This window comes from Nerophis lumbriciformis, linkage group LG26 (assembly GCF_033978685.3).
Source record: "Nerophis lumbriciformis linkage group LG26, RoL_Nlum_v2.1, whole genome shotgun sequence".
Taxonomy (NCBI): domain Eukaryota; kingdom Metazoa; phylum Chordata; class Actinopteri; order Syngnathiformes; family Syngnathidae; genus Nerophis; species Nerophis lumbriciformis.
Window position 1 is genome coordinate 10,202,295 of NC_084573.2, and position 21,176 is coordinate 10,223,470.

Consider the following 21,176-nt stretch of genomic DNA (forward strand, 5'->3'; position numbering starts at 1 on the left):
GTGTGTGATATCATGTGCGATCCTAGCAGTCCTGCAAAGTGTTTACTTATGTGATCTCATGTGCGATACAAGCAGAGTGTTTACTTGTGTGTGATATCATGTGCGATACAAGCAGTCCTGCAAAGTGTTGACTTGTGTGTGATATCATGTGCGATCCAAGCAGTCCTGCAAAGTGTTTACTTGTGTGATATCATGTGCGATACAAGCAGCGTGTTTACTTGTGTGTGTGATATCACGTGCGATATAAGCAGCGTGTTTACTTGTGTGATCTCATGTGCGATACAAGCAGTGTTTACTTGTGTGTGATATCATGTGCTGTACAAGCAGAGTGTTTATTTTTGTGTGATGTCATGTGCGATACAAGCAGAGTGTTTACTTTTGTGTGATATCATGGGCGATACAAGCAGGATGTTTAATTGTGTGTTATATCATGTGCGATCCAAGCAGTCCTGCAAAGTGTTGACTTGTGTATGATATCATGTGCGATGCAAGCAGTCCTGCAAAGTGTTTACTTGTGTGTGACATCATGTGCGGTACAAGCAGCGTGTTGACTTGTGTGTGTGAGATTTCATGTGCGATACAAGCAGTGTTTACTTGTGTGTGATATCATGTGCGATACAAGCAGACTGTTTGCTTTTGTGTGATATCATGGGCGATACAAGCAGGGTGTTTACTTGTGTGTGATATCATGAGCGATCCAAGCAGTCCTGCAAAGTGTTTACTTGTGTGATATCATGTGCGATACAAGCAGCGTGTTGACTTGTGTGTGATATCATGTGCGATACAAGCAGAGTGTTTACTTGTGTGTGATATCATGTGCGATACAATCAGTCCTGCAAAGGGTTGACTTGTGTGTGATATCACGTGCGATACAAGCAGCGTGTTGACTTGTGTGTGTGTGAGATCTAATGTGCGATACAAGCAGAGTGTTTACTTGTGTGTGATATCATGTGTGATACAAGCAGTCCTGCAAAGGGTTGACTTGTGTGTGATATCATGTGCGATGCAAGCAGTCCTGCAGTGTTTACTTGTGTGTGATATCATGTGCGATACAAGCACCGTGTTTACTTGTGTGTGATATCATGTGCGATACAAGCAGAGTGTTTACTTGTGTGTGGTATCATGTGCGATACAAGCAGAGGGTTTACTTGTGTGTGATATAATGTGCGATACAAGCAGAGTGTTTACTTGTGTGTGATATCATGTGCGATGCAAGTAGTCCTGCAGCATATTTACTTTTGTGGGAGATCATGTGCGATACAAGCAGACTGTTTACTTTTGTGTGATATCATGGGCGATACAAGCAGGGTGTTTACTTGTGTGTGATATCATGTGCGATCAAGCAGTCCTGCAAAGTGTTTACTTGTGTGATATCATGTGCGATACAAGCAGTCCTGCAAAGGGTTGACTTGTGTGTGATATCATGTGCGATCCAAGCAGTCCTGCAAAGTGTTTACTTGTGTGATATCATGTGCGATACAAGCAGCGTGTTTACATGTGTGATCTCATGTGCGATACAAGCAGCGTGTTTACTTGTGTGTGATATCATGTGTGATACAAGCAGCGTGTTTACTTGTGTGTGATCTTGTGTGCGATACAAGCAGCGTGTTTGCTTGTGTGTGATACAAGCAGAGTGTTTGCTTGTGTGTGATATCATGTGTGATACAAGCAGCGTGTTTACTTGTGTGTGATCTTGTGTGCGATACAAGCAGCGTGTTTGCTTGTGTGTGATACAAGCAGAGTGTTTGCTTGTGTGTGATATCATGTGTGATACAAGCAGAGTGTTTGCTTGTGTGTGATATCATGTGCGATACAAGCAGAGTGTTTACTTGTACAAAGCTGACAGACAGTTAACATGTAAATGTCTTCCAATAAAAACACCAGTTCTTCTATTTTCCTAAAGAGGTGAACAAAAGGTCAACATGCTAGGCTATAGGCTACTAGCAGCTAGCTAGTGACCAATCAGTGATTAGTCTTTGTTTGGTTTTTGGTTGTTATTTAGTATGTGTAGAAAAGACGTGCAAAGTAGCAGTTGTGCAGAAATATCTGTGAGAAAGGAGACGCCGCCCTACGTATAACTTGTCATATGACTTATATAGACTGTCAAATATTGGACACATGGTCTATTCAGCAATATCATTTTATAGCTGCTGGATGACTAATTCAAGTCATGCCTTTCAGTGTCTGCTGAGAAATATTCTATTATATTTATGACTTGTAAAATGTTGCAATATGCATTTTCTTGCAAACACACACACATTTATACACCTACACATTAAATCCCCTGAAGAGCAGAGAAACCTGCTTGTCGGAATGAAATAGCCTCTGTGTTTTTCCTGACCTAACGTGTGTGTGTGTGTATATATATATAGAGAGAGAGAGAGAGAGAGAGAGAGAGAGAGAGAGAGAGAGAGAGAGAGAGACATACATATATACACACATATATATATATATATATATATATATATATATATACACACACACACATATATACATATATATATATATATATACATATACACACACATATATATATATATATATACACATACATACATACACAATTTTATATATATACTGTACATATATACACGTGTATATATATATATATATATATATATATACATATATATACCTATACGTACACATATATATATACACACACATATATACACATTAGGGATGTCCGATAATGGCTTTTTGCCGATATTCCGATATTGTCCAACTCTTTAATTACCGATACGATATCAACTGATACCGATATCAACCGATATATGCAGTCGTGGAATTATTATGCCTATTTTGGACAACCAGGTATGGTGAAGATACGGTACTTTTTAAAAAAATTAATAAAATAAGATAAATAAATTAAAATAATTTTCTTGAATAAAAAAGAAAGTAAAACAATATAAAAACAGTTACATAGAAACTAGTAATAATGAAAATGAGTAAAATTAATTGTTAAAGGTTAGTACTATTAGTGGACCAGCAGCACGCACAATCATGTGTGCTTACGGACTGTATCCCTTGCAGACTGTATTGATATATATTGATATATAATGTAGGAACCACAATATTAATAACAGAAAGAAACAACCCTTTTGTGTGAATGAGTGGGACTACAAATAGGGGGAGGGAGGTTTTTTTGGGTTGGTGCACTAATTGTAAGTATCTTATGTTTTTTATGTTGATTTAATTAAAAAAAACAAAAAACGATACCGATAATAAAAAAACCCCGATACCAATAATTTCCGATATTACATTTTAACGCATTTATCGGCCGATAATATCGGACATCCCTAATACACATATATATACACACACACATATATATATATATATATATATATATATATATATATATATATATATATATATATATATATATATATACATACACACAATTTTATATATATATACTGTACATATATACATATATACACACATATATATACAGTATATATATGAATATATATATACAAATATATATACATATATATATATACACACACATATATGTGTATATATATATGTATGTATATATACATACATGTATACACATGTACATATATATACACACACACATATATGGCGTGGCGCAGTTGGGAGAGTGGCCGTGCCAGCAACCTGAGGGTTCTGGTTCGATCCCCACCTTCTACCAACCACGTCACGTCCGTTGTGTCCTTGAGCAAGACACTTCACCCTTGCTCCTGATTGTGGTTAGGGCCTTGCATGGCAGCTCCCGCCATCAGTGTGTGAATGTGTGTGTGAATGGGTGAATGTGGAAATAGTGTCAAAGCGCTTTGAGTACCTTGAAGGTAGAAAAGCACTATACAAGTATAACCCATTTACCATGTATATGTACACATTAATGTATACACATTTTTGAATGTAAATGTTGACAGTTTTCAGTTATTAACAACAAAACGTGATCATATTTCATATTAACTGCACTTGACTTCTTTTTCCTCGCTCTCCTTTTTGCTGCATGGCTTCACAGCGGCCATGTTGTCTTACATAACGTGCTCGCTTGCCTCACCAGTGGACTTATTCCATCATGACTTTTATGCAAGCAAAGTCCGCTTTCACTTTCACTTCATGGCTCCAATACAAGACACACAAATATGATATTTAGCAACAAGCTTTTGTCTTTACTCTTCTTTCTTTGGTGTGTGCGTGCGTGCGTGCGTGTGTGTGTGTTTAGCACAAGACAAATGTGTGACGTTGCAAGGCCTTTTCTTATTCAGTAATTTCCATAACTGACATTTTTCACAAGTTTCATCAATTAGCTGCAACATTTCATCCTTTCATCAGCAGCCGCGTTCAAAACGTGGATCAGAATAGTCAGCGTTTCTATTTAGTAGATGACAAACATGTCATCTGATCATTTATTCTTTCTGATTGTTTCTAACTGCACACAAAGATTCTGAGTGCAAATAAACATTTGGGATTGTGCTGTCACATGTAATCTGATTACTTCCTGTTCCAGATAACAAGTCTTCATTTTGTGTTTGCCTTCTTTTTAAAACATATACCTAAACATAAACCCAAACCCATACTGAACCTAACCTAAACTGACCCTAAGCCTAAACCTAAACTAACTCTAAACCAAACCTATACCAAAAGACTAAACCTAAACTAATCCCAAACCGAAACCTAAACTAACGTAAACTAAACTAATCTTAAACCTTATCTAAACCAAAACTAAACCCAAACAAACCAAACCAAAACCTAAAGCAAACCCAAACCTAAATGTATCCTAAACTAAACCAAGACTTAAACCTAAAGTAAACCTAAACTAACTTTAAACTAAACTTAAACCTAAACTTACGCTAAACTTACCCTAAGCCAACTCTAAACCTAACCCTAAATCCAATCCAAACCTAAACTAAACATAAAAAGCTATTTCCAAACTAACCCCAAACCTAAACCAAATCAAAACCTAAAGTAAACCTAAATATCCCTCAAATAAACCCATACCTAAAATAAACCCATACCTAAACTAAACTTAAACCCAAACGTACCCTAAACTAAACCAAAACATAAACCTAAACCCTAAACCAAACCTATACCTAAACTAAACTTAAACCTAACCATACAAACGCATTCCAAACTAACCCTATACCTAAACTAAACCCAAACATAAACCAAATCAAAACTTAAAGTATACCTAAACTAAACTTACCCTACACTTAACCAAAACATAAACTTAAACTAACCCTAAACCGCACCTGTACCTAAACTAAACCTAAACTCAAACATAAACTAACTCTAAACCCAAACTATACTAAACCTATTCTAAACAAAACAAATATTCTAAACTAACCCCAAACCTAAACTAAACCCAAACATAAACCAAACCCGAAAGTAAACCTGAACTAAACACAAACCTTTGCGTCTCGTTACTTGTGTGACAAATGCGACATATTTTGGTGATTTCATATTCACAATAGGAAAGAATGTTTTTCAGAATCCAAAAAACCCAAAACAATAAAAAACGTCCTGCAACCGATTGTGTGCCTTCGGAGAAAAATCCACATCCGACCCGTCACAATAAAATCACTCACTTCAGGATGAAGATGATCTAATAATAAAAACATTTAAAAAAACAAATGTTGGTTTCTGAAGCGTACAAAGTTAATTTCAAAATAAACTAGTTTTATATTGAAAGGGGGATTATAATATTTATTTTAGTCATTATTATCATTAATACTATTAAGTCATTATGTTATCATATTACTATTAAGTTATTATTATTATCATTATTAATATAATTATGATCATTATTATTACTAAGTCATTATTATTATTAAATCATTATCATTATTATAAAGTCATTATTATGATCGTTTTTATTATTATTAAGTCCTTATTATCATTATTATAAAGTCATTATTATTATGATCATTATTATTATTAGTATTATTAGGTCATTATCATCAAGTCATCATCGTTATTATTGATATTATTAAGTCATTAGTATTGTCATCATTATTATCAAGCCATTGTTATTAAGTCATTATTATTATCATTATTATAAAGTCATTATTATTATCATTATTATAAAGTCATTATTATTATAATCATTATTATTATTATTATCATTATTATTAAGTGATTATCATCCATCCATCCATCCATTTTCTACCACTTATTCCCATCGGGGTCGCGGGGGGCGCTGGAGCCTATCTCAGCTACAATCGGGCGGAAGGCGGGGTACACCCTGGACAAGTCGCCACCTCATCGCAGGGCCAACACAGATAGACAGACAACATTCACACTCACATTCACACACTAGGGACTATTTAGTGTTGCCAATCAACTTATCCCCAGGTGCATGTCTTTGGAGGTGGGAGGAAGCCGGAGTACCCGGAGGGAACCCACGCAGTCACGGGGAGAACATGCAAACTCCACACAGAAAGATCCCGAGGCCGGGATTGAACTCACGACTACTCAGGACCTTCGTATTGTGAGGCAGACGCACTAACCCCTCTTCCACCGTGCTGCCCTGTGATTATCATTATAAAGTCATTATTATTATCATTATTAAGTCATTATTATCATAATTATTGTTATTATTAAGTCATTATTATTAGGTCATTATCATCAAGTCATTATCGTCATTATTGATATTATTAAGTCATTATTATTACCATCATTATTATTAGTAAGTCATTGTTATTATTAAGTCATTATTATTATCATTATAATAAAGTCATTATATTATCATTATTATTATTAAGTGATTATCATTATAAAGTCATTATTATCATTATTAAGTCATTATTGTTATTATTAAGTGATTATCATTATAAAGTTATTATTATCATTAAGTCATTATTATTATTATTATTATTATTATTATCATAATTATTGTTATTATTATTAAGTCATTATTAGGTCATTATCATCAAGTCATTATCATCATTATTGGTATTAAGTCATTATTATTTTCATGATTATTATTTTTAAGTCATTGTTATTATTAAGTCATTATTATTATCATTATCATAAATTCATTATTATTATCATTATTATTATTATTATTATTATTAAGTGATTATCATTATACAGTCATTATTATTATCATTATTAAGTCATTATTATTATCATTATTATTATTATTAAGTAATTATTATTATTATTAAGACATTAACTATTAATATTATTATTAAGTCATTATTATTACTAGTATGAATCTATGTGACTTCACTGATCAACTTTTAGCATTTGAAGCTTCAGTCGCCACAACATGTTGGCACCACAGCTCAAAGGTTGACATTGTTTCTCAGGTCAGGTCGTTTTTCCTTCATGAATCCCAACATGAGCGCAACAAAAAGCAGCATTAGACCGGTGCAAGACTGGACTTCACGCGAACGACCACAATCACGATACAGAACCATGTGTGTCGAATATTATGTTGATTTATGGCCGACTGTTTCTGGAACTTAAGAACTGCTGTATGAAAAGAAGATGACACATTTCATAGAAACTCTTGTTAGTATTCTGTGTGTTGACATTGTTCCTGACATAAAGTGATGATACATCATGTGTATTAAATGTGAGAGTACAACAACTTTCATTGAAGTAATAATCCTTCAGTGGAAATGTTGTCAGCTGTTTAGTAAACCACAGAAGATATTACATTAGTGGAGGAGTGTTTCAAAACACAATCATGACAATTAGCAAATTGTGTCATCATTGAAACTGCAAAATTAATTGTGTTTAATTGCAAACTTGAGTCGCCTTGGACCAAAACATTTATATTTTTCTGCATTTCCATATGAGACAAATCAGTTCAATTTAAAAAGTAGAGGTTTGAAATTTGGCCGCGCAGTTTTGAACAAGTTTGTCTTTCAAATAACACTAATTGCAGAGTTATTCCGAATAGGAGAAGTTCATGGACTCTACACTTTGACCCCCTGGTCCATTTTGGTCCCCATTGACTTCCATTGTGACGCCGGTTTTTCAGTGGAGTGCAAAGATGACATGTTTGACTATTTTTAACACAAACACTGAAGAAATCTCCCTTTTTTTTAAATACAAGAACAAATAGTTTGGGGTGCAGTTACACTTCTCCACCACTAGTTCATGCCAGACACATTAGTCAGTGTTTGTTTATATAGAGTGTTGTTGCAAAGTTGTTCATTCAAATGGAAAAATCTGCCAACTCAGGACTTAAACGTGCCAACGCCACACCACCGCACCGAGGACTCAAACCTCATCTCAAATATTACACTCGGAAACAGTTTGTGTTTTTTTGTTTTTTCAAAAAGAGCATAAAACATAAAAACATAACAAATATGTATTAAAAAAAAAATGTATGTGTATATATATATATATATATATATATATATATATATATATATATATAAAAATATGAATAGTGCGATACAAGCGGTCCTGCAGCGTGTTTACTTGCGTGTGATATCATGTGCGATACAATTCATCACTAATTAATCAGCATTTTTCAGTAATTAAACAGTAATTATTCAGTAGTCAACCCATAAATATTCGGTGATTATTTTGTAAATCAGTTATTAATCAGTACCTTTTTAGTAATTACCAGTAATTATTCAGTAAATACTCAGTATTTTTGATAATTAATTAGTAATTATTTATTAACTATTTAGTAATTATTCAGTTATTAATCAGTAATAAGTCAGTAATTATCATTAATCAGTTATTATTCAGGAAATAATCAGTAATTATTTAGTAGTTGATCAGTAAATAATCATTATTCCGTAAATCAGTAATCATTTGTTTTTAATCAGCAATTAATCAGTAAATACTCAGTAATAAGTAATAATTAATCTATTAATCAGTAATATTCAGTAATTAATCAATAATTTAGTAATTAATCAGTAAATAATTCAGTAATTAATCAGTAAATACTCAGTAATAAGTAATAATTCAGCTATTAATCAGTAATATTCAGTAATTAATCAATAATTTAGTAATTAATCAGTAAATAATCAGTAATTATTCGGTAAATAATAGGTAATTATTCTGTAAATATTCAGTAATCATTCAGTAGTTATTCAGTAATTAATTAGTAAATAATTAGTAATTAATCAGTAAATACTCAGTAATAAGTAATAATTCAGCTATTAATCAGTAATATTCAGTAATTAATCAATAATTTAGTAATTAATCAGTAAATAATCAGTAATTATTCGGTAAATAATAGGTAATTATTCTGTAAATATTCAGTAATCATTCAGTAGTTATTCAGTAATTAATTAGTAAATAATTAGTAATTAATCAGTAAATACTCAGTAATAAGTAATAATTCAGCTATTAATCAGTAATATTCAGTAATTAATCAATAATTTTGTAATTAATCAGTAAATAATCAGTAATTATTTGGTAAATAAGTAATTATTCTGTAAATATTCAGTAAATAATTAGTAATTAATCAGTAAATACTCAGTAATAAGTAATAATTCAGCTATTAAGCAGTAACATTCAGTAATTAATCAATAATTTAGTAATTAATCAGTAATTATTCGGTAAATAATAAATAATTATTCTGTTAATATTCAGTAATCATTCAGTAATTAGTAATTAATCAGTAAGTACTCAGTAATAAGTAATAATTCAGCTATTAATCAGTAACAGTAATTAATCAGTAATTTAGTAAATAATCAGTAATTATTCGGTAAATAATAAGGAATTATTCGGTAAATATTCAGTAATCATTCAGTAATTAGTAAATAATTAGTAATTAATCAGTAAATACTCAGTAATAAGTAATAATTTAGCTATTAAGCAGTAATATTCAATAATTAATCAATAATTTAGTAATTAATCAGTAATTATTCTGTAAATATTCAGTAATCATTCAGTAATTAATTAGTAATTAATCAGTAAGTACTCAGTAATAAGTAATAATTCAGCTATTAATCAGTAACAGTAATTAATCAATAATTTAGTAAACAATCAGTAATTATTCGGTAAAGAAGTAATTATTCTGTAAATATTCAGTAATTATTCAGTAATTAATTAGTAAATAATTAGTAATTAATCAGTACCACCAAGATTAAAAAGGCTTTTTTTCCCTGATTGTTGGCCTTAAAATGTTTTCATTTTTGACATCTTTTCCAAAAAGTTGCAGCAAACGTTTTGAGAATTTTTCACACAAATTGTAAAACCAAGAATGTGTTGATGTTTTACTGGTTTTATAGCTGACAGACTTGAAAGTAGACACGAGATATCAGTAAAATACTCTTTTCATTCATTATCACTAATAATAGTGCTTGTTAATAATAATTACAGCCACAAGTTGCAGACATTCTCCGTGTATGTTTTACACTTGAAAAGTCTCCAACATTATTTATGTTCCAACACATTTACCTCGCACGTTAACATTTGTCAACTAACTGTTGAGAGCCATCTACAGCGCTCATTTTTGTTAGAAAAAAAGAGAGACGACGATAGATTATCATCACACTTCAACATCTCTAACATGGAAATGCTGCCTCTTGGCTAGATCAGCATTGCACATGAAAATATGTTCTTAATCGTCTTAGCCCGGATCATTAAATGTGGAATAAATACATGTCAACTAGGAAGTACATGTTTATATACTACATTACCCAGAAGGCTTAGCGCTGTAGACAAAAACAGGAAGTAGGTGTTAGCTACAACAACTGTGTGCTTTGATGAATAAAGAGTTGTTCACCACACACATGTCCTACCCATTTTTATTTTGTCCAAAATTTCCCAAATTACCAGGGATTCTTCATTTTCCGGGACATAGTTTCACATCCACAATGAATAGCCAATTGTTTAAAACTTGAAAATGTTCCATATTTCTCAACCGATTTAAACTATTCCAAAGTCAGAATGCTACTTGCTAATGTAAGTTCATTGCTAGCATGCTAGCGCTATATTTTGCTACTTGCCGCATTTTTTTTAGCTATTTTCTCAGGTGTCATTAATTCTGATTCTTGAGCATGTTGACGTTAGCATGCTAGCCTTTTAGCTAAATTTGCAGGTGCACACCTCAGAGTTGGATATTTTGGTACTAGACAGATGCTAATGTTAGCATGTTATTTTTTTGACATATTTTAAAAAGGTATATACACCTCAGTCATAAATGTTGGTACTTTACACATGTTTATTGTTAGCATGCTAATGTTAGCATTTTAGCTTTTTTTTTTTTTTTTTAGATATACTTGAAGGTATTGTTGCGTCGGACCAGTTCTTCCTCCTAGGGAATCTAAGTTACTGGACCAGTTCTTCTTCCCAGGGAATCTAAGTTACTGGCCAATCCCAAGTTCTTTCGATGACATATATGCTGAGTAAGAAGGACCGTCAAAACAGAATTGTAATATTTTCAAGTTTATACCAAAGCTTTGGGAGTTCAACTCAACCAATACATTCATATCGGCTGCTGATCTGGCCTTCCAAGGGGAAAACCAACTTCTTCTCACACAAAGACAACCCTCGTCTCCCCCTCGCGCCACTGATAAGAAACCAATGGGGGAGTTTCTTCACATTCCAAGGGAGAGAGACACAAAACAGACAATCTGAAGACAAAGAGAAACTGGTATACAGAGTATACATGGAAAAACACTAGCTGATCCAAACATGACTATGAATAAAGAAAGAACTCTTAATCATATCTGCATCCTTTCCACAGTATACACCTCCATACTTGATGCATGCTAATTGTTATATTTTTTGTTACCTGATGCTATCTGGCTAGCGTGCTAACTGTTAAAAATTGTTTTCGGCTTTTCAGCATTTACGCAATTTCTTACAAAATTGCCTTTTCTAGTTCGTACTTGTGATTTGGATCTAAGTACTGTAGATCAGACACTAAACGTAAACTAGCCTTGTTTCAGTTTCGGTCATGCCAACCACCGCCATCTTGACGCTCTACCTGCATATTCAAGGTTCATATTCTCCCACGTGCTCGTCACAGATTGTCCACAACGAACACCATGTCCAAACATAAGGGTGTCCATAAGTGCACTTGGAACCAGGACACCCTAGGGCGCAGTTCCATGATCGACTTTGTGGTTGTGTCATCGGATTTGCGGTCTCGTGTTTTGGACACTCGGGTGAAGAGAGGGGCGGAGCTTTCTACCGATCACCACCCGGTGGTGAGTTGGCTCCAATGGTGGGGGAAGATGCCGGACAGACCTGGCAAGCCCAAACGCATTGTGAGGGTCTGCTGGGAACATCTGGCGGAGTCTTCTGTCAGAGAGAGTTTCAATTCCCTTTGAACATGTCACGAGGGAGGCGCTGGACATTGAGTCCGAGTGGACCATGTTCCGTGCCTCCATTGTCGAGGCGGCCGATCGGCGCTGTGGCCGCAAGGTGGTTGGTGTCTCAGGAGGGGAAGCAGGGTACTGTCAGTACCGTGTATGTGGGGCTGGTGTTCTGCTGACCTCGACTACGGATGTTGTGGATCAGTGGAGGAAATACTTTGAAGACCTCCTCAATCCCAACCTACACGTCTTCCTATGAAGAAGTAGTTCCTGGTGAATCTTTGGTGGCCTCTCCTATTTCTGGGGCTGAGGTAGTTAAAAAGCTCCTCGTTGGCAAAGCGCCACCGAGGAGATCTTGCCCCAAGTTGAGGACTTCAAGTACCTCGGGGTCTTGTTCACGAGTGAGGGAAGAGTAGATCGTGAGATCGACAGGTGGATCGGTATGGCGTCTGCAGTGATACGGACCGATCCTATGTGGTGAAGATGAGATCCGCCCGGAGTGTCTTAAGACTCTGGATGCTGAGGGGCTGTCTTGGTTGACAAGACTCAACAACATCGCGTGGACATCAGGGGCAGTGCCTCTGGATTGGCAGACCGGGTTAGTGGTTCGAACTATTGTGGGATCACACTCCTCAGCCTACCCGGTAAGGTCTATTCAGGTGTACTGGAGAGGAGGCTACTCAGGAACCTTGTATTCAGGAGGAACAGTGTGGTTTTTGTCCTGTATTATTGGCAGGGTCCTTGAGGGTGCATGGGAGTTTGCCCAACCATGTGCTTTGTCGACCGTGTTCCTGTGGAGAGTGCTCGGAGAGTATGGAATATCAGACTGTCTGATTATATAATCGGTGTCAGAGCTTGGTTTCAATTGCAGGCAGTAAGTCGGACCAGTTTCCGGTGAGGGTTGGACTCCCCTTTGTCACAGATTCTGTAAAAATAACTTTCATGGACAGAATTTCTAGGCACAGTCAGGGCTTTGAGGGGATCCGGTTTGGTGGCTGCAGGATTAGGGCTCTGGTTTTTGTAGATTATGTGGTTCTGATGGCTTAATGTGGCCAGGATCTTCAGCTCTCACTGGATCGGTTCGGAGCAGAGTGTGAAAGGACTGGGATGGGAATCAGCCCCTCCAAGTCCGAGTCCATGGTTCTCGCCCGGAAAAGGGTGGAGTGCCATCTCCGGGTTGGGGAGGAGATCTTGCCCCAAGTGGAGGACTTCAAGTACCTCGGGGTCTTGTTCACGAGTCAGGGAAGAGTGGATCGTGAGATCGACAGGCGGATCGGTGTGGCGTCTGCAGTGATACGGACCGATCCTATGTGGTGAAGAAGGAGCTGAGCCGGAAAGCAAAGCTCTCAATTTACCGGTCGATCTACGTTCCTATCCTCACCTATGGTCATGAGCTTTGGGTTATGACCGAAAGGACAAGATCACGGGTACAAGCGGCCGAAATTAGTTTCCTCCACCGGGTGGCGGGTCTCTCCCTTAGAGATAGGGTGAGAAGCTCTGTCATCCGGAAGGAGCTCAAAGTAAAGCTGCTGCTCCTCCACATCGAGAGGAGCCAGATGAGGTGGTTCGGGTATCTGGTCAGGATGGACATGTCAGACTGGTAGGAGGCCACTGGGAAAACCCAGGACACGTTGGGAAGCTGGCCTGGGAATGCCTCGGGATCCCCCGGGAGGAGCTGGACGAAGTGGCTGGGGAGAGGGAAGTCTGGGCTTCTCTGCTTAGGCTGTTGCCCCCGTGACCCGACTTCGGATAAGCGGAAGAAGATGGATGGATATTGTTCCACCTTAAAGTCCCATCCATCTATGATGACATCATCAATATTGATGCATCTTGTCACAGAGCAGCTGGCAAATATTAAACATGATTATTCCAACTGGAGGAAAAGACTCAAGAGTGATGATCCTGATTGATGTCACAACGCCGCAGCTCGCACTTTGTCGTGGTGACAGTTACAACTCTTCACTTCCGATACGATATTGGCTGATTCTGATATTGATTGAAAACGATATCAGCGGAAATCATACATAATGTATTATTTAGTAGTGAATGTGAGAAAGCGTTTAATGAAGTGAAATGAGTCAAATAGAGAAGAATGGTAGTTATGAAAAACACTAACATATTTATTATTAACCGTCTGGAATGGACTTGTGCTGTCTTTAAGGTGAAGTGGAGTGGTATTTGTATTTTTTTGGTGAGACCGAGTGATCACAATAACTCATTAAGCTCATGACGCAGTAAGTTGAAAGATGCGGACACGTTTGTTACTGGATACTTTCTGATGCGTTTCTGCCTTGGACACGTTGTATGTGTAAGTAATATGCAACTATAATTATTTGATACTCGTTTGTATGCTATGCTTGTGTGCTATTGTGTGCTTAGCTGTTGTGTAGCTGCTAGCTCCTAGTAGCCTATAGCTTAGCATGTTTACCTTTTGTAAATGACTTTAGTAAAATAGAGGAAATGGTGTGTGTATTGGAGGATATTTAGATGTTAACTGGCTGTCCAGTTTTGCACAAGTAACACTTTGCTTGTATCGCACATGATATCACACACAAGTAAACCCTCTGCAGGACGGTTTGTTTTGCACATGATATCATACACAAGTAAACCATCTGCAGGACTGTTTGTATCGCACATGATATCACACACACACACAAGTAATCACTGCAGGACTGCTTGTATTGCACATGGTATCACACACACGATATCACACACACAATATCACACACAAGTAAACACCCTGTATGACTGTATCGCACATGATACCACACACATGATATCACGCACACAAGTAAACACACTGCAGGACTGTTTGTATCGCACATGATATCACACACAAGTAAACATGCTGCAGGGCCGCTTGTATCGCACATGATGTCACACACACAAGTAATCACTGCAGGACTGCTTGTATCGTACATGATACCACACACATGATATCACGCACACAAGTAAACACCCTGCAGGACTGTTTGTATCGCACATGATACCACACACATGATATCACGCACACAACTAAACACCCTGCAGGACTGTTTGTATTGCACATGATATCACACACACGATATCACACACAAGTAAACACCCTGCATGACTGTTTGTATCGCACATGATATCACACACACAAGTGAACATGCTGCAGGACCACTTGTATCGCACATGATGTCACACAAGTAAACATGCTGCAGGACTGCTTGTATCACACATGGTATCACACACACACACAAGTGAACACGCTGCAGGACCGCTTGTATCGCACATGATATCACACACAAGTAAACACGCTGCAGGACCTCTTGTATCGCATATGATATCACACACAAGTAAACACGCTGCAGGACCGCTTGTATCGCACATGATGTCACACACACAAGTAAACATGCTGCAGGACTGCTTGTATCGCATATGATATCACACACAAGTAAACACACTGCAGGACCGCTTGTATCGCACATGATATCACACAAGTGGACAAGCAGCAGGACTGCTGTATGCTCACGCTTAGCATGCTAATGTAGTCTTAGTCCCAATATAACTAAACAAATGACATTATACACAATGTGAATAAAATAAGTATTATTAAATAAAGTACATTTCATTTCAAATTAAAAGCTTCACTAAGTCGTCTCTCTTTGCACCACTGCAGCTTTTGTGAGCGGCCATTTTGTTTCCGTCTCCTTCTTTACATGCTTTTTTTTGTTTAGCTTTTTTACATTCTGGAGGTTTTTTTTTTTACCTGCTACTGTTTAAAAATATATATATATTATTATTATTATTATTATTATTAATAATAATACTATATATATATATACAGAGGTGGGTAGTAACGCGCTACATTTACTCCGTTACATCTACTTGAGTAACTTTTGGGATAAATTGTACTTCTAAGAGTAGTTTTAATGCAACATACTTTTACTTTTACTTGAGTATATTTATAGAGAAGAAACGCTACTTTTACTCCGCTACTTTTATCTACATTCAGCTCGCTACTCGCTACTAATTTTTATCGATCTGTTAATGCACGCTTTGTTTGTTTTGGTCTGTCAGACAGACCTTCAAAGTGCCTGCGTTACTGGTGACGTTTCACTCCGTTCCACCAATAAAATGCAGTCACTAGTGACGTTTGACTCCGTTCCACCAATCAGATGCAGTCACTGGTGACGTTGGACCAATCAAACAGAGCCAGGCGGTCACATGACCTGACTTAAACAAGTTGAAAAACTTATTGGGGTGTTACCATTTAGTGGTCAATTGTACGGAATATGTACTGTACTGTGCAATCTACTAATACAAGTTTCAATCAATCAATCAAAAGTGTGAAGGAAAAAAGGCACTTTTTTATTTCAAACGTACATCCCGTCACAAGCCTAAAGACTGACTGCACAGTTCCTGTCTTCACAATAAAAGTGCCGCTCCATCGCGCCTGCGCTTTCAAAATAAGAGTCTCCGAAAGCCAGCGCAAACAAGCTAGCAAGCTACGGAATTTGCCGCCAATGTATTTCTTGTAAAGTGTGTGAAAACGAATATGGAAGCTGGACAAATAAGATACCAAAAACCAACCACTTTCATGTGGTATTAGACAGAAAGGAGGAACTTTTTTTCTCCTGCATTTGAAAACGTGGACGTTAAGCACTGCTGTCTGATTCCAATCAATGCAAGTCATCAGAATCAGGTAATACACCAACTTATATTCTTGTCAACATGAAAGAAAGGAATCTATATGTGTTAAACATGCATGTATATTCATTAAAACACCTTTAACATGTAAACAAAAACAGCAAAATAAATAAATATAAATGATATACTGTATATATCAATGTATGTGTATATATATATATATATATATATATATATATGATATGTGTGTGTATGTTACTCATCAGTTACTCAGTACTTGAGTAGTTTTTTCACAACATACTTTTTACTTTTACTCTAGTAAATATTTGGGTGACTACTCATTACTTTTACTTGAGTAATAAATCTCTAAAGTAACAGTACTCTTACTTGAGTACAATTTCTGGCTACTCTACCCACCTCTGTATATATATATATATATATATATATATATATATATATATATATATATATATATATATATATATATATATATATATATATATATATATATATATATATATATATATACATACATACACACACACACACACACACACACACACACACAATTTATTTTAATACATTTACATTTTATTAAAATGTTATAAAATATTTACAATTTAATTAACTATTATTTTGTTTTAAAGAGGAACTGTATTTTTTATTTTGCCTGTCATTCAAAATCCTTATGAACACATAGTCTTCTGTTTTTATGCATTATACATTGTAAATAAAAGCTAGCAAGAGTCAGCTAATAATTGAGGTAATAGGAGTCGCTCTATTCCGCCTATAAAGTGCTGTGGAAATGTTTTATATAAGTATATATGTAATGTAGTAACATTCATAATAACATGTAATATTTATGTATTTTGATCATTTTAAGCATACGACGGCGTATTAATTTCACAGACGCATCACAACGTTCACTTTTCCTTCAACAACAACACTACTAATCACGGCAGACTTGATGAGAGACAAGAAACATAATAAAACAATCACTTACTGTACAATGTCTGCTCTCACTGGGATAAAGACTGATGGGATGTTTATATCTTCCCCTTTACATCAACAATTCATCATCATCCTCACAAAGGGTTAAAAAACGAGCGCCTTTTCGTGTCTTTCTGGCCATCTCCGGGTCTAAGTTGGATGTCAATGTTGACCAACTTGTGGGTTTATGTCTACAACCTTCTACTATCCAGGTGAGAGGCATGATTTATCATCGAGAATTAACTTTCACCAACTCAGAGGCGATGCAGCAGCTCATTATGTCAATATAGCAGCAACAGCTAGTTAGCTACTAAAAGTAGTTCCTCAGTGTTAGCACTTATAATAACAATATTGCTAAAACTTCCTAATATTCAGGTCACCACATGTAAATGGGGTATTGTTGGCGCTTTTTGGATGTTTTTGGAAGGCTTTATGGGTGCTATAGTGTACTCACATTATCTGCATTGTTAGCCACCTCTTACTTGCCATATTTTATGACTTACAATGCATTAAAAACACATTTTAAAAAACACGTGTTCTTGTCTTACTTAAAGATTACAAAAACTTCCAAAAAAGAAAGAAAGTGCAGCTCCCTTTAGAAAAGGTACAGTAGAGTTCTCCATAGACATTGTCCAAATAAAAATAAAAATAAAAATACATTAATAAACTACACTATAGTGTATTGATTGATTGATTGATTGATTCTTTTATTAGTAGATTGCACAGTACAGTACATATTCCGTACAATTGACCACTAAATGGTAACACCCCAATAAGTTTTTCAACTTGTTTAAGTCGGGGTCCACTTAAATTGAGTCGGGGTCCACTTAAATTCATGCTAATGTGAATTTATAGACTTTTAGGTTTATGGACACATTGTGGGGTGAGAGGGAATATTTAAAGAAGTATAATATATAAAATATATATATATATATATATATATATATATATATATATATATATATATATATATATATATATATATATATATATATATATATATATATATATATACATACATACATTACATACATTACATACATAATATAATATGTACATATCACAATTCATGTGCAACATATTCTGAAAAATAAATAAATAAATAATTAAAATAGATAAAATCGATTTAAACCCAAATCTGTCCTGTCTAGCCACTTTTATTAAATGTTTGGGTAGAATTTTATTCAACAAAACCAGTTTTCTTTTAAGTAATACATAAATATATCTATTTTGTGGAGGAATGTAGTTCACCATAGAACTGGCACCCAGTGTTATTAAATAAATATTGATTTTTGAACGGAGCACCTATTCTGAATCGAATCATTACCCTAAAGCAGGGGTCGGGAACCGTTTTGGCTGAGAGAGCCATGAAAGCCAAATATTTTAAAATGTATTTCCGTGAGAGCCATATAATATTCTTTAACTCTGAATACAACTAAATGCGTGCATTTTTAAGTAAGACCAACATTTTTAGAGTACCGTATTTTTCGGACTATAAGTCGCAGTTTTTTTCATAGTTTGGCCGGGGGTGCGACTTATACTCAGGAGCGACTTATGTGTGAAATTATTAACACATTAGCGTAAAATATCAAATAATATTATTTAGCTCATTCACGTAAGAGACTAGACGTACAAGATTTCATGGGATTTAGCGATTAGGAGTGACAGATTGTTTGGTAAACGTATAGCATGTTCTATATGTTATAGGTATTTGAATGACTCTTACCATAATATGTTACGTTAACATACCAGTTGGTAATTTATGCCTCATAAAACGTACACTTATTCAGCCTGTTGTTCACTATTCTTTTTTATTTTAAATTGCCTTTCAAATGTCTATTCTTGGTGTTGGCTTTTATCAAATAAACTTCCCCAAAAAATGTGACTTATACTCCAGTGCGACTTATATGTTTTTTTCCTTCTTTATTATGCATTTTCATTACTTATCGTGTGAAGCAATATCAGCTAGGATTTATCTGAGAGCCAGATGCAGTCATCAAAAGAGCCACACCTGGCTCTCCAGCCATAGGTTCCCTACCCCTGCCCTAAAGAATCGAATCCAATTGTGAGGTGCCTAAAGATTCACAGCCATATATAATATATACACACATATGTATATATATAAAAAAAATAACTAGCATATACAGTATAGTAAAGATAGACATTTGATCAAAAAATACAAATACTTGTTTCAAAAAGGTGCACATTTAGAGCTGCGTATGAAAGACATACCATAGACATATAGGATATATTATATTATACATATGATAAGGGACAAGCGGTAGAAAAAATGGATGGATGGATATATTTCTCAAGTCGCGTGTCAACCAAAAGGACGCATTCACTCCCCCCTCCCCCCTCCCCATTTATATGGGCCACTTTATTTATCATGGCGCATTTTCACATGAGACCGCATCAACTCCGCTTCTGCCTACTCCTTTTCGCGCGGCAGCCCACGTAACGTCGCACGCGTGTCATGTCGCACGTCCCGCTGTCACCCACGACCGTTTCCGTATCGTCGCGTCCACACGTCTTTCAAACCGTCCATCGGTGACGTCATCCAGAAAAATCAGGGTAGAGAAGTATCAGTTGGTCGACTCATTCGTCTTCAGTCATGCGAGGCTGCTGTCCGCGGTGCTGAAAACGCCCACATGGAACCGACGCATTATTGCGCACCGCATTCATCCACTGCGCGCTTTTTAGGGGGGAAGGGGGGAGGGGGGGTCACGCACGCACCGTCACGTCCCCCCCTTATGAACTGTGAATTATCAATAACATTCCAGAAAATGACGCAGAATCGCAAGTATCGCTCCTCAAGACGTCAACCTTTGTGCGTGCGCGTCCCTGTGCGCTGCGGCCCCGATGCGCAAAAAAAAGCGGCGGAATAAAGATGGCGCATAAAGGAGCAAAGATGGGAAGTGAAGAAAGTCACCTGAGCTTGTGTTCAGCGCTGCGGGAAAGATGGTAGATGTTGTTGTCCTCCCGAGAGAAGAAGAAGATGTGCTGCCGTCCTCCTCACTTCTTCTCCGTCTGTCAAGCAGCGCAGCGCGGCAAAGATGGCGGAGGCTGTGACGTCAGCAGCCGCTTTTAATAGACGCCCCCCCCCCAAAAAAAACCACACACACACACGCACATTAGTATTTCTTAAAATGCAGGATATCTTCAAATTTTTTATTTTTTTTAATTTAAATTTGCTTTAATTAAAAATACAAACATTACATGTTTGTATTTGTTTCTCATTGTCATTAGGTTGAGTTTTTCCTTGCCCTAAAAAAAGAAAAACACACACACACACACACATTAGTATCTTTTAAAATGCAGGATATCTTCGAATTTATTTTTTTTAAT

The 21,176-nt window shown here is 36.0% G+C and overlaps 1 protein-coding gene across 1 annotated transcript in view; it reads right to left on the reverse strand.

Annotated features, from left to right (window-relative positions):
* Nucleotides 1-20,922, reverse strand: part of snap25a (synaptosome associated protein 25a) — a 65,898-nt gene extending 44,976 nt beyond the window's left edge. Inside the window, exon 1 of the mRNA XM_061987411.2 lies at nt 20,761-20,922. The gene's annotated coding sequence lies outside the window, so the exon portion shown is untranslated. The remainder of the gene's footprint in view (nt 1-20,760) is intronic.
* Between the last annotated feature and the right edge of the window lie 254 nt (nt 20,923-21,176).